The sequence below is a fragment of the Mus caroli genome, unplaced genomic scaffold, assembly GCF_978045245.1.
Source record: "Mus caroli unplaced genomic scaffold, Mus_caroli_1 scaffold_15, whole genome shotgun sequence".
NCBI classification, from domain to species: Eukaryota; Metazoa; Chordata; class Mammalia; order Rodentia; family Muridae; genus Mus; species Mus caroli.
Window position 1 is genome coordinate 12,034,196 of NW_028227270.1, and position 12,224 is coordinate 12,046,419.

Consider the following 12,224-nt stretch of genomic DNA (forward strand, 5'->3'; position numbering starts at 1 on the left):
ATAGAAAGAAAGCTTCAGACAGCACAAAACACAAATGCATCGCTTTGTCAACCACTTGAGTCGCTGTGGGAGATAGAGTAAATGATTACTGTATTATAGCTAAGTGACAAAAATCCATATGGATTCATTATAAACAGAAAATGTGACATTTAGAATTTTTGGAAATTTTGACTCTTAAAATCTCCCTGGAATACAGCCAGAATAAATCCTATTGCCAAACAGCAAGTACAGAAGATAAAATTGGTATAATTGTGTTCTATTTTACTTGAACGAGATCTGTCTTCTGTTTGTTGGTTACGTCTACGTGGTTCTCCGGAACTATTTTTAGAAATCTTCATATATAGGATTAGATTTCTTGGTGCACAGTAATGTGCTTTGAACATTTGTTTGGGCAAATATTTACAAATACATTTAAGCTAGGAGTGTACTTCAACTGGCTTTTTACATTTCTCACTCAAAGTGAAAAAAAAAAAACTATCGGAAGCGTATTTCACAGGTCTGAGATACTTCCTAAGCCCTGTAACTCCCTGTAAAATGTACACAACCTGGAAAAATCACAGGTTCAACTCAGAAAGGGAAGTGTTCATTAAATTCAGCAAATTCTATAAATCACACATGATGGAGGTTACCATAAAAATGAGACTATAATTTTTGATTAATAATTCATCTAGTAGAGGTAAAATAAAGCCAAATATAAAAATGAAACAGAGTACTAGTCAAACTTCTATCTTTAGGTGATAAAGACAGATGGTTAGTTCAAAACAATGTAGATAAACTGTACGATTCATGATACTACTTCAATTTTGTACATGATTTGTACACATGGTTTATTTTTGACACTGGAGATTTACGAACTTTTTTTTAAAATAAGGAAATTAATGCTTTCAGATATACCTATAGCCACTGAAATAGACCCACAAAATGCACGTTACAACAACCTTTCAGATATTAACAGTTGTCTTAGGCTGTGTCTTCTATCATATGATTTATACATGCAAAAGGCAGCCAGAGATAAGACTGAAGAAAGCTAAACATTGGCATACCACTAAGAAAATGTATTCCACTGAGAAATGTAGTTTTGATATTTCTACCAACAAAAATATATTAGAGAAAGTATATAGAAAAATAAATATACCACAAAATTATATAAGATTGCTTCCATTAAGTGGCCCAGTTATATATGTAAATATTTTAATCAAAATTAGCATAGAAATACATTACCTTTAAATAATTAGTGAATAAAACATGTAAGCTCTTTGTATAATTTTATTTTTATATAATTTTATGGAAAGCATCAGTAGAAAAATGAAGTAGAAAAATGAGAATGCATATATGATTCTGGGGTCATGTATCACTATAGAAGGAAATTTTTGTGTGCATTTTGTGTGCACATGTGTGTGTATACACATGTGTGTACACACACATGTGTATACACACATGTACATATGCACATGCACACACACACAATCTATTTTGCTAGATCAGGTTAGCTCCTCAGAAGGCTCTGTAACCTCTCAAACAGGAAAATACACATCCTGAAGGATCCCTTTCAAAGTGGAATGAAGAGAAATGAAGCTCAGTTGTGTTAGTGATGATCCAGCCCCACCCGCATGTCACAAGTTGGGAAGGAAAAAAAAAATCCAAGAAAGATTTGACTTCAAAGATTTCAAGGAACAAAGTGGTGAGGAGACATACTCACTGAGCAATTCCCAAAGTGCTCATGTGTGAGCAATGTGAAAATTCTAAAAATACTACCCGGTGACATCTCACTCGTTCCACAAAATCCTAAGCTAGAGAACAAAGATTCTTCCAAGTCACGCTATTAAACATGGCCATCATACATCTGTTACATAATAATTATAAATAGCCCTCAAGCCACATGTGCTAGCAACCAGGTGGCCATGAATTTTAGCTTTTGTTCGAATTAAAATATAAAGACGCTTAATGATTGATTTATTTTAAGGTTACAAAAGGTGCCTTTGATGTCAGTGATTAAACATGGTAACTATAGGCAACACTGGATCTGACAGTGACATGTGAATTGATTGTAAGACAAGGATTGAGACATCTGTATGGACATTCTCAGAATCTCCACAAGAGGAGTTATTAAAGTAATTGAGGCATTCTCCTTGATACAAAAGGTTTAGTTAAGGAAATTACACCTGTGCTCAGTTGTATCAGTGAGGCAGAGATTATTACAATGATTTCTATATTTCCAACTATATGTCTTACACCAAGGGAAGTACTTACCTGGCAGTGAACAAGTTCAGCTTGAAGAATACTTTCCCAAAAGCAAGTTCGACACAACAGAGAAAAGGCATGTCTTATGTGCTGACATTCTTTCCTGAACTGGCTATTTATGGAATAAAAGTACTTTCTTAGACTTCTGTACCAATCATGTCGCCAGAATCTTCAGATAAGAAACGTATCCCTATCCCTAAAAGTATCCCTATCGATACTTAAATACTTGTTACTGCAGAAGAAACAACTTGGTCATGTGACAGACATTTAAGGACCTCCATTAAATTGTGCATAAGTGGTTGGTGATTGTGATGGGAAGCAACAGAGGCCACTCTAGAAAGTTGTGCATAAATCGCAAGACTTGCCTGATGTCACCTGGGTGACTCTGGGACTTTAGACCAATTATTTTCTTGCACGAGAAGACTTGAGGAGGATATTACAGCTCTTCAAGGCAGTAGCAGTGTACAGCTACAAAGCGCTGTTATCCTTTAGAAATGTATGTAGAAGGGCAAGTGGGAGGAATGTGGGGTGATAAACCCATGAGAGCAGAGCATAGTAGCAAATGGCCTTGGAGATAAAGATAAGCAACTGGAATTGGTTGGGAAAGTAATGGGTACCCAGTAGAGGGAAATGGAGTGGGAGCAGTCGGGGGTGGATCGGAAGAGCTAGACTGGATTTTGAAATCATTAGAGAAGGTAATAAATAGCCAGAGAGGAGATTCTATAATTGATATAAGAAACCAAAGGATAAGGATGGGTAGGCTATTCCTGAACCAAGGTAACATTTCAGAAGGGTCTAGCGAGGTCACTTAAAGGAGCACAAGGAGGTACAATTGACCAGATTGTGTAGATGAGCCAACAGGAAAAGTTTGTGGTGTATATGAAAGAAGGTAATTCTGCTCTTACACTTACAAACCATTTGCTCTCTTTTCATTCACCTATTCTGTGTGTGGGTCCAAGCTATTTCTGGGCTCATCCATTCTAATATCTAGCAGGAGGAGGTAGAAGTCAGAAGTCAGTGGCTGAAGTTGTTCTGGAATACCAGCAAAGACTGAATCTCTGGGATACTGAGCTCCCAGCAGCCAGTCATGACAACTGTCCCTTATTAAGTGAGGAGCAACCTGGAAACACACGTGGAAATCACAACAGACTCAGCATCCTTGACTGGAGGTTTGCTCTTTGAAGCTGTTTGTCTCCTAAAGCTGCTTTAAATAAATAAGTAGATTTGTATGCTAAATATGTGTACACATAAAATTTTAAACACATAGTGAGTCACACAGCTTGTTCCATGACAATGCCTTTGTAAGCCAGTATTTAAGAACAAATTCATCCTGTTACCAATTTGCAATGTTAACTGCATCTATCCACTCAAACCTTCTCCACAAGTGATAGTTTTGAGTGTCTCAAAGGCCAAGAACTTGCTAACAAGGGGAAAAATAAACAAAGATTAAATAAAATGAATTGCAACTACAAACCTAGACCTAATGAATATGTTGAATTTTTTATAAAGCACCATTTCATATGCTGGTCAACAACTGATCTACTTAATGAAAACAATGGATGAATGAGAATAAAAATCAGCCCAATAGTGCATTTGCTATAAAGTTCTAATATAAGCAGACACCCTTAATGTCTTATTTAACAGTCAGCCAAAATTCATTTTTCTCTCATTTCTGTTATAAAGAAGGGGGAGTAATTTTATCATGGACTTCTTCTGACCTTAGTGAATGGTTGTGGGGATTGGAGCAACAGACATGGACAATCTCTGGAGCCTTTGGGCCATCAGACAAGAGGTGCCAACCTTCCGTGGAACTCGATTATTACTGTCCTGTATACAATTGTGCAGACCTCAATACTTTTAAGAGTTGAAGTTCAAAAAAAATACTCATTTTCATGAAGAAGTTAAGATCTTATTGCTTTCTCTTCTTCAAGTTATATTATGGAGGCTATTAGAAACACAAATGAACCTAACGCAGGGCTACTTTATTTTGCCTGGTAAGCCAGTAATTCCATTCTGAGAGTTAAGGGACATAGATAGAACTTCACAGAAATACCATTTAACAAATTACGTAGCCAAAACAGATTTACCAAACTTAATCATGGTAATAGAATTGAAGGGGAACATTCCAGAAACATTCGTTGCACGAAGACACTTTACAGAAATATTGTTTGCTTGAACTGAAAGGCATCATCCAATATTTCAAAGTTGAAACTGGAAGAAACACATCCAATGATCAGGCTCCTATAGCAGTGCACTGAACTAGTAATTCTTCAATTAAATGACAAAGAAAGGGTTTTTTTCTCCCCCAGTCAGTAATTGTATGTGAGGATATAGCAGGGAAATACATTCATTCCATCCCAAGGAAAACATCTGAAACTGTAGCAAATTAACATTTGGACGGAGGTGGGGAAGGGCTGAGAGGATAGGCAGGACACACTGCTGGGTGGGTGGAAGAAATACTGCCCAAGCAAGGGAGCAGGACAGAAGGAGGAGACCCAGAGGAAAAAGTGGTCCCCCTAACACTTAAGCACAGAGGATCTGCCCCAACTTCATCAGCCCATTCTCATCTCAGAAAATGCTTTAAAGTCACAGAAATGATGAAAACAGGCTCTGTGAGTATGTATTAGCCACAATTCTAAAGTAAGACATTACAACATTTATTTATATATAAAAAGTTTGAAAAAAGTAAAAGGAGCAGAAATAAAAGAAGTAGACACGGGGAAAGGAAAGGTGGTGAGGGGAGGGGAGTCTAGCCCTGTGTCTTTGCCCTTGAGGAAGCATTAGCTTACAGGCTGATTTTGTAGTCTGAGGTGCTTTCTGGTACAAAGGCCATCTCTCCTTTCTGTATATGTTGATTCTGTCAGGAAGTTTATGAACAGATCTTCTGAGAACTATTGATGAAATAAAGTGGGGGCTCACTGCTTAGGTAGATTGTTCTGTATCTTGTTTAGTTGTCTTTACACAGACCAATCGACACACAACCCAACTTTTTTTTTAATGTCCAACCCAATGAGCTTCCACTATTCACAGTTGTGAACACATTCCCACTGTTTAGAAAATGTTACTATGTAAAGAAGTCTTTTACCCTTTCAGCTTTCAATATCCATCCCTCACGCAGCCACGTGGAACCACTTATTTCTGACTGTAGATGCATCTACTCCCTAAACATTTCCTCCGCATCGAGTCATGCAAAAATGTCATGCTGGCTCTTTTCCAAGATTCATCCATGTGACAGCAGGCAGTCCATCTGAAGACAGAGCTTCTTTTCCAATTTACTAATATCCACTGTAGGAATAGATTATATGTCTATTCTTCATGTGGTAAACTATTTCTACTTTTGGTTATTAGAAAACTTGCTGCTACAAAAATTGGCACACAATACTTGGGAGGCTATGCTGTCACTTCTCCTGATGTATTCCTGTAAGTGGAGTTATTGGATCATATGCTAACTCTATGTTCAACCATTTCAGGAAATGAGATATCCTATATTTTCCTACTCATTCCTCTATGTCCAACCAATGATCATCTGAAACAAAGCCATCGTCAAAGCTTCTAAAGGCTTTATTTTAGAGATCCACATTTTGTACCCAGCTTCTAGTTAAAATTATCTTGTTTGTTCATGAATTCACACTGCAATTACTTGATAAACAAAAGCCACACACTAGATGCCCTATGTACTTATTCTTTCTGATACAATATACCATTTGTAGCAATGAAAATTAATTGTGAAAGCTCTTGTAGGTAGAGGCATAGAATGGTAGGTCTCCCATTAGGATGTTCCCCATGTTATTTTGCTGTTCTGGAACCTGACTGTAAAACATAATTTGGCGGTAATGATATTTCAAATAAAATATACAGAATTTTATGTTGGCTTAGCATTTTGAAGGTTACTAGCAATTTCAGCCTGCATAATACTCACTCAACCCTTAGAGATTTCCAGAGTTGAAAAAAATGAATGTGTAAGTAAGCATCCTTACACTGTAATATCTATAGTGATCTCTAGTTACAGAGCTGGTGGGGTGTTACCCAAGACACCAAAGCTCAAGACTACAGCATGTATATTTATAGTTCGTCTAGTGAGGAGAACTCTCAGATATGTCTATCTGCCACATTTCTCCTCTTTTCTCTTCTTTCTACTCTCCCCAACACAGCAAAGCACATATATAATTTAAATTGGACACTCTGTTTAAACTCATATATACAGTGTGCTTACACAGGTAAACATACCTATGCTCGCCTCCTATAGAGAACACATTCATGAATATACACTTCATATATATGCACGTCCCCTAGGTACATATTACATATACATTTACCTCACAAAATAAACTCAGCAGTGTATACTACAGATGTATACATATATGCATCTCACACATGTTCACCTCCCAGACACACAAAACACACGCACTCATAGCTATCATATATAAAATCTTAGACATCTAATATAGTCACATATGCATACTGCACACAAATGTTACATATGCATTCAGCTCTATGCCTCCCTCCTTCTCCCTCCCTCCCATGGCTAGAGAAGTGTTGCATTAGTCCTTTCAGGTTAGAGAGCACCAAGGATAGTGAAACCAAGGGCTAATATCCAAAATATATAAACAACTCAAGAAGCTAATCACCAAAAAAAAAAAAAAAGCTCAAACAACACAAAAGGGTATAGAACTAAACTAAGAATTCACAACAGTGGAATCTTGAATGGCTGAGAAACATCTAAAGAAATGTTCAAAGTCCTTAGTGATCAGAGAAATGCAAATCAAAACAACCCTGAGATTCCACCTTACACCAATCAGAATGGCTGAGATCAAAACCTCAGGTGACAACACATGTTGGCCGGGATGTGGAGAAAGAAGAACACTCCTCCATTGCTGATAGGATGGCAAACTGGTATAACCACTCTGGAAAGCAATCTGGAGGTTCCTCAGAAAATTGGAAATAGATCTACCTGAACATCCAGCTATACCACTCTTGGGAATATACCCAAAAGATGCCCCACCATGCCACAGGGGTACGTGTTCCACTATGTTTATAGCAACCTTGTTTGTGATAGCCAGAAGCTGGAAACAACCCCAACAAATATACAGCAGAGGACTGTTGGGTCTGGGTTAAGGCAGAGAAGATGCACCTAACCCTCAAATGACTGGAGACCCTAGGGAGTCTAGAGTTCTGGTGGGGTTGGGGGTGGGGGATGGGGACACCCTCATAGAGACATGGGGTCAGAGAGGAGGTATGGGATGTGGAACAGTTGGAGGGTGGGCCAGACCGGGAGGGGAATAAAATCTGGAGTTTGAAAGAAAGAAAGAAAGAAAGAAAGAAAGAAAGAAAGAAAGAAAGAAAGAAAGAAAGAAAGAAAGAAAGAAAGGAAGGAAGGAAGAAAGGAAGAAAGAAAGAAAGGAAGAAGAGAGAGAGAGACAGAGAGAGAGCGAGAGCGAGAGCGAGAGAGAGAGAGAGAGAGAGAGAGAGAGAGAGAGAGAGAGAGATTGAGAGAGAGAGAGAGAGAAAGAAAGGAAGGAAGGAAGAAAGCACCGAGACAGGTTCTCCAGAGAGGAGGCATATGCTAAGGCTCTGCCATCCTGTCATTTAACCTTCCTTTTTCTAGTGGTTTCTCTTTTGCTAGAAAGCATCTCTTAAATTCCTGTGTTATGTGACTCAACAGTGAGTGGTGAGAGCCATAAGGACACCAGATAAAGGAATGAGGCCAGCCTTGCCTCATACCTAAATCTTATGTAGGCACTAGCAGGTCTGGAAATGGTACTAGCAGGTCATTTAGTTATAATATAACTACCAAATGTGAGAGCTTTTGGAAGGTTCTTAGAGCCCTAAATTCCAGGGTGGTGGTGGTAACAGTGTATCTACCTAGAAGCTGTTGTAGGGTCCAAGAGAAAACATTCAACACAAAATACCAGGTACGCTGGAAACATTTTTAAAAGGGTACCTGTTACAATTACCAAAAGTTATCTTGCTCATGACAATGTGTCCATTTAAGAATACAGTTCTGAGCTTTTTTTAAAACAACAAATTATAAAAGAAAAAATGCAAAGCACACTACTTCAGATATATTCCTATTAAAAATGATGAACACCTTGTGCATCATGAATGACTCTTCTCTCTTAATCTTTCCTACTATAACTGATAAAATTGAAAAGTCTCAGAATGAAAATTTACTTGTTGTAATTTTCCACCCAACTGCAAATCTGTCAGAGAATCCCATGCCAGTCCTGTGGCCCAACAACTCCTTAGTGATGGAAAATCACTTGTGAAGACCACACCTTTGTTCTGCTCCGAAGGTTTTCAATGCTTACCGATTCAGAGATTCCATAAATCTCCAACACTGGAAGTTTCAGACTGCCTTTCTAACATAACACAATTTCTTTTCTAAAATAATTAAGGTAGTTTTTGTGTATGTTTTCTCTCAAAGCTTACAGCCTCCTCTTTCTTGTGTGTAATCTCAGGACACACCATCTGTGTATTTTAACACTTCAAGATGCATAGCTTACCTGTGGATATTTCAGTTCATGCAGGGTATTATCCAACCACACCGTCTTTCACCTGCCTTACCTGCCTGCTGTTGATAATATCAGAATAGTAAGTCATAAAATAAATACAAATACCTTCAATTTTTCTCCAGGCAAGAGTTGTAATTTACTTTCATAATACAGTTACACCTTTATTATTTAACAATTTGATTTTAATTACCATTTTAATATTGTTTGTAAATTAGGACAAAAGAGATCATCAGTTTTGAAAATATTTGAATTTACTTATGACATATATGTTAAATTTGGTTTAAAACTCCTAAGCAACATATTAGTATGTTTATGAGCTGAAACTATTTGCTAGATTGCCATTAGGGTGAAATTTTAATAAATATTTTAATTGAAATTACTATATTGGAAAATAATTGCTAAATATAATTTGCTATGTAATTACACAATGTCAGGCATGGCCATAATCAAGATTTTCAAATGTCATTTGTCAATGATACACATATAAATATAATAGAAAAATTGTATTATTCTCTTCCCTGTACAGATTAAAAATTATTTTAAAGTGGAGATTCCTGAGTACATAATTTACTAAAGTGTCTCATGAAAAGTATTGTTAATGCCAAACTTCTGGCTCCTATTCTACACTTTGACACTCTGTTCTGTTTTCTCAAGAATCCAAAATGGCGGACCGGATTTTAGAGCAGAGCCTTTGGTCTGAGGCTCCTCAACTGACTCCAGAGGTCAAGGAGGATAAACTATCACTGCCAAACTCATTGCATCACTGCATGGCTTGATATCATGCCAACATGTATGTGTGTACACATGCATGGGTGTTTTAAGACAAACGTAATATAATTTCAGATGAAGTTTTTACTATTTCATCAAAAGCTTTGTGTTTGGCAGAAACATTCATCCCAAGTTCAATTCCTAACCTAGAAAAGATGTTTTCCATCAATAAATAAAATCTCTCTCTCTCTCTCTCTCTCTCTCTCTCTCTCTCTCTGTGTGTGTGTGTGTGTGTGTGTGTGTGTGTGTGTGTGTGCCCCTCCTTCCTCCTTCCCTCCCTCCCTCCCTTCCTAAAAATAAAGTTTATTGTATAGAAATATAACACACACATATGTAAATCCTCTCATCTTCTTCCTCTTCTCCAATGCCTCTGATACAGAGAACCTATAGATTATACCTTATTAGAACGTCTTTCAAATGTCCAGATAACACCCCATCTATATATTCTGTATTAGCAAGCCGCACATTCATGTAACCATCTACAGAGACCAGGTAGCACTTACAGTCCACTCTCTAATTACGTTTTGCCAGCACTAGCTTTTCTGTCAGTCCCTTGAGAAAAGACCTGGAATTGAGGGCTAAACTCATCGTGAACAGCCACAAGCATGACACCCCACTAGCTGCAGACCCAGCCACTGCCTGCCCCTCATCACCAGAACAGCTACCACTCACCCCAACTGACCAGCACCACGAGAAGTACCCCGCTTTTCAGAGCTCTAACAAATACTTGATGGGTTAAGTCACTGAGACTGAATCTCTTCGTAGATAAACAGACCCACCCGGTCCCTGTGGATGAATACGTGGCTGACATATCTACATCTTTCCTTCCAAGAACTAGAAGTACAAGGTGAACAGAAGGGAAATTCAATGCTGTGTCACTCAAGGGTCAGAATGAAAGGCACAGAAGAGGTTTGCGTGGCTGGATGCTTGGCATCCGAATATCAGGAAAGGAAAGTGGCAAATTGCTTTTCAGGTTCTTCTGAAAAGTGAACAAGAAAAAAAAATGACAAAAACTAAAACCACAACTGAGAACAGCTTCTCCCAACTCCCAAACCCTCAAAACAGAGCTTCCAGCATTCTCTTGAGAGAGTGTGAGGGTCTTCATAGGTTAGGAAGCCCCTCCCTGCCCCACTCCAATTGTCTATTCAAATATACTTTTTAGTACTTAGCTTTGCTTTTTCTGACCTGTGTCAGATAACCCCAAGTAATTCTGCAACATGCCAATGAACAAGCCATTGATTTTAACATTCATATTTATCCCACCAAAGGGCTAGTTCACAGCCACAGCATACGTGAAATGGTCCAATCCCTGCTTTAAATGGTCTGATCCCTGCTTTGGATCCTTGGGCTCTGATTGCTTCCTATACCAGCAGTGCAGTGCCTACACACAAGCAAGAATGTGATTAGAACATTGAAATAATCACCTCCTAACCCTGCAGGACACACTTCTGGAGGTGTCAAGACTTTATTCTAGGGAAATTTTTCTGTCCACTGCTGGTAGGCAGAGTTTGTGTCTACCAGCTCATACTTCCAATACAAAGTATATGTTTTGTAAATTGTTTCCATGAAAATGATTTGAACCCTATTTATTTGCCCTTTTCCCCAAAGATGGAAGACAAAATTGTTTTCTTTCTTTTCCTTTCTCTCCAAATTCTCCTTCCCAACGTCCACTTCATCTTCTAAAATCAGAGTTACCTGGCAGAATCTTTAGATTAACGCAACACAATTGTCTTTTGTTTTTCTAAGATGAGCAGAGTTCTGTAGTTATACAATTTTTTTTTTTTTAGGATATCTGGAATTCAACCTCAGGGTTTGAGAATACCACCCCACTCCCACCCACAATGATGTTCATTTAGATTACAGGGCCCCTTTAGTTTGGGTCTGTGTATTTCATTTAATGAAGTACATACAGGTAACTGGCAAGGGTACGCACAGTCACATGAATGACATAAAAGCTGCTTGAAAGATTGCTCAGAGGAAGTCACCACAAAGACTGAGCTTTAAGCAGGGTACCCAAAACCACACAGACGACAGCTATATAAAAAGATGGTCTTTATTATTTCTTCAAACTTCAATCCATCACTCAGCTATAAGAATGCCTAGAGTATCCCCTACTGGCCAGTGTACTCCATGGCTAGTGACAGGACAAGGGAGGAAGAATGAGTTCACTGCTGCAATTGCAGTACCAGGGGCCAAAGCAAACTTCAACAGCCCTATTGTGGCCTTTCCATTTCGTTTCATTATGTTGTTCCTGCAGGGGTTTTCCTTAAGGTTTAGCATGCTTTACTTACTCTTGCAAAGTTTTCACGAGCACGTTGAAAAATTTAGCTTCCGAGCAAACTAAGTGGCATTTAAAATCAGCAAATAAAATTAATTTTTGCTCATGTTAAGTACCTTTTGCCTCAGAGGGCAAGTTATCAGATAACATTCGTGAGCTCTACTTATGGTTGCGTATCACTTATACAAAGTGGTTATATGCGTTGAGTTTTAGACTTCCAGATATTGATGTATTTTTAATGAGATATATTTGAGGTGATACCTAAGTCTAATCACAAAACATTTGTTTTGTATACATCTTATGCATAAATCCTGAATATAACTTTAAAAATATTTTTAATGTGCCTAAAATTTGGTTACAGCTTTGTCACATGAGGTTGGGAGTGGAACATCTCTCTAGATGCTTTATGTCGTTGGTGTTTAGAA

At 38.0% G+C, this 12,224-nt stretch overlaps 1 protein-coding gene and 1 pseudogene across 3 annotated transcripts in view; both read right to left on the reverse strand.

The window, feature by feature from the left end:
- The window catches only part of Pde4d (phosphodiesterase 4D), a 1,452,168-nt gene that overhangs the window by 561,647 nt on the left and 878,297 nt on the right, over positions 1–12,224 (reverse strand). The gene's annotated exons all lie outside the window — the stretch shown is intronic.
- LOC110308425 (small nuclear ribonucleoprotein F pseudogene) lies at positions 9,825–10,198 on the reverse strand (annotated as a pseudogene).